This window comes from Colobus angolensis, unplaced genomic scaffold (assembly GCF_000951035.1).
Source record: "Colobus angolensis palliatus isolate OR3802 unplaced genomic scaffold, Cang.pa_1.0 Scaffold169, whole genome shotgun sequence".
Lineage (NCBI taxonomy): Eukaryota > Metazoa > Chordata > Mammalia > Primates > Cercopithecidae > Colobus > Colobus angolensis.
The window spans coordinates 3233670-3236760 of record NW_012114810.1 but is presented as its reverse complement, the minus strand read 5'-3'; the positions used below and the strand labels follow the sequence as shown (position 1 = coordinate 3236760).

The following is a 3091-nucleotide window of genomic DNA, read 5'->3' as shown; positions in this document are numbered from 1 at the left end:
CAGGATGGTCTCGATCTCCTGACCTCGTGATCCACCCGTCTCGGCCTCCCAAAGTGCTGGGATTACAGGCTTGAGCCACCGCGCCCGGCCTCCTCTTCTCCTTTCTGCTCCCAATTAGTGCCAGACCCCTTTTTGCCCCCGCCCCTTCAGTCTTTTCTAAACTCTCCACCTCTGACAACATGGCCCTAGCCCCTGAGGCCCTGCCCTTCCTTCCCTCCTACTCTGTTCTAAGCATCCCTGCTCCTGTTCTTACCAGAGTCACAGGCAGCACAGGGTTCTTCAGCAGCTCAGGAGGTGAGTGGATGGGTGGTCTGGCCCTGAGCCCTTTTATCCTGGCCTGGGCTCTGCCTCAGCTGTGAGACAAGGCCTGGGCATGAGAAGACCTTCCTTCTGACACCCACGTGGGTCTTGTGATGGGTGGTGACTGACAGCTCCTCACCTACCTCTCTCCCCAGGCTCAGAGCAGCCACTCCCAGATAGGAAAGTGCCGACTTGAAATGGGGTTCCAGGATAGCCATCACCCACCTCGTTTACTTGAAGGTTGCTTCCCTGAGAGCCTCTCAGTTCTCAGTCTTAGAACTTAGGACCTATCTCATTTCTGTCTCTTCCGAAGTACCTGATGCTCCATGTAACCTGGGTTGAAGTTGAAAGACTAATCCCTGAGGTTTCCATGCATGTTTACTTCTGTCCCTGTGCACCACCAAGCTGTGTGGCTGTGGGTACAATGTAGACATCTATACAAGTAAAACCCTTGAAGTAGAACCCGGCCCAGGACTAGGCCCTGAGAGGTGGAACTGTTGAAACTATTTAGCCTATATGGTTTTTTAAACCATAAAGCTGGAAGATGAAATAGAATTAGTTACAGAAGAATTAGTTAGTTGTGAAAGTCAATAAATTAACACAAAAAAGAGAAAAGGTGCCTGACAGAGAGACTGAAACGTTGTAGGCTCTGAATAAGTGAAACATTCATACCTTGCTGAATACAGAGTGAATATACTGATCTTTAACAAACAAAGTGCAGCTTTTTTCTAATGAGAGTGAGTCTGGCTGTTTGGTGATCTGTTTGCTTTTAAATAGCCCTTTTCTTCTGGTGGGGTCCTTAATGTGTCAGCACTGAGATGTGACCCAGGAAGCAGCTCGTTAAGAGAAACAAGAAGCCCCAGCTCTGCTGTTAGTATTAGTGTGAGAATTTGGACTTTTCTGGGTTCACACTGGCAGCACAGGATGATGGTCACAGATGAGAAAGAGAAAGAAAAGAGACATGGTTGTGAGACATTATAAGCCCACGCTCCCATGTGGGGTCAAATGGCTGGTGGGACCCTGCCCTGGAACATAAGGGGACGGGTGCCTTTTAAGAACAAGAGTCCTTAATATTTAATGTGAATGTGTTTATGCTGCTACTTTGGAAGCCCCTGTCCTCTCTCTCCACTAGAATCACTAGCTTTCTACATGTCCACAGGATTTATATGAATGGAGTGTTTTACATTTTTGCATTTTTAGGGTATTAATGAAATGGGCTGTTGTTCATTCTAGGACACACTAGTCACTAAGACAGCCATGACTGCACGGTTATCCACAAATTAAACTATTTCTTCAGAGGAAGACCAAGAAAAGCCAGATTAAATCATAAAAGGGACAAGTCCTCTTCCTCCCAGACCCGACAGACTCTGGATATGCCCAGAACTTGGGAATGGTATCTAGACATACACAGAGCTTACATATTGAGAGAGAGGTGTGTGTGTGTGTATCTCCTTTCTCGGAGCGTCAGCTGTTACAGCTGCCTAGACTCCTCTGACAACGTAGTATCTCCAAACACTTGTAGTGTGTCTTTGATTCTGTTCTTTTATGACATCCAAGAAAACACTCTCCCATCCCTGTGCATAATTAACACTTAAGTCATTTAGTAAAGTCTTGTTCATGATTACACACTGTATAAGGGTAAATGTCCAAATTCCTGCAGTGAAATAAGGCTTTGTGTGCTCCCTTTAGTTTAAGCCCTTACTGTCTACCTTCAGAAATGTTCTGAAACTGAACTGGATTATATTCTGTACTTTGATCATGCTTCTCCCTGCAGTGCATGCCGTGGCCTCTGCCCTTCCAGGACAGTGTGGCTCAATCCCAGTTTTTTCCCTTCCTGTGGTGTATCACTCTAATGACATAACAGTAGATTCTTTGATGGCCTGCCTTGGGTGTTTCATATTTCTTTACCTCAATTATTCAACACAGGGCTACGTGCACAATGGATATTTAATGACTTTTAAATCCTCTCATTGGTATTAGCATTGATTTGCAGTTTATAAACAGCTATTCCTTATGACTCAGGCCACCCTCATAGGAGACACACTCTGAGACGTGTTCAGTGAGGTGTGTGGGCCACATCTGAGAGGTCTGCTACCATCTCTCCTGGGTATGACGTTTGTTCTCCTGCTCAGATTGTTCCAAAGGGCTTAGTAATGGGGGAGTGGTCAGGACGTTGATTCCCAGGCTGTCACAATGGCAGGTTTACTCAGAAGTTCAACTCCTGGTATCTAGGATGATGGGGCTGGGATGCCATCTGGTCCATGCCTCCGTCTTTATGCAGGGCAACACCCAAGCTCTCAACTGACCTAACTAGGATGTAGGTGATGAGTCAGAACATAGTTGTATTAGGAAGATTGGAACTTGAATCTTGGCTGTGAGATATCATGGCTTAGCGATTAGGTCAAATAAGATATCTTGTCCAGCAAAGCATTGACTTTCTGAAATTTCCTATTTGTCAAGGTTTTTCTCTTTTAGGTAGTCAAAAATTCAGCAACTTATGGGAGGTGAGTGAATACTATTGAGATCTAACCAGAAATAATTCAAATGGAATAATTTTTTGTATGTGTTCTATAACCAGTAACAAGTTAAGTTAGTAGTCTTTGTTTTGTTCTTTCCATATCTACAACCCTTTAAACAATTACAGTGATGAAAAAATACTATTAAAGTCTGGAAGAAAATTCTATTCTATTTAAATAGTATCTTTTAAAAATATTTTTATTGCGGTTATTGTTATAATTGTTAATATATTGATATACTGCAACTGTGCTGAACTCTCCTAAATTCTTGCAGT

General features: G+C 43.8%; 1 protein-coding gene across 1 annotated transcript in view; it reads right to left on the bottom strand.

Annotated features, from left to right (window-relative positions):
• LOC105508906 (late cornified envelope protein 1C) overlaps positions 1-300 on the bottom strand; it is a 2396-nt gene extending 2096 nt beyond the window's left edge. Inside the window, exon 1 of the mRNA XM_011937931.1 lies at positions 272-300. The gene's annotated coding sequence lies outside the window, so the exon portion shown is untranslated. The remainder of the gene's footprint in view (positions 1-271) is intronic.
• Between the last annotated feature and the right edge of the window lie 2791 nt (positions 301-3091).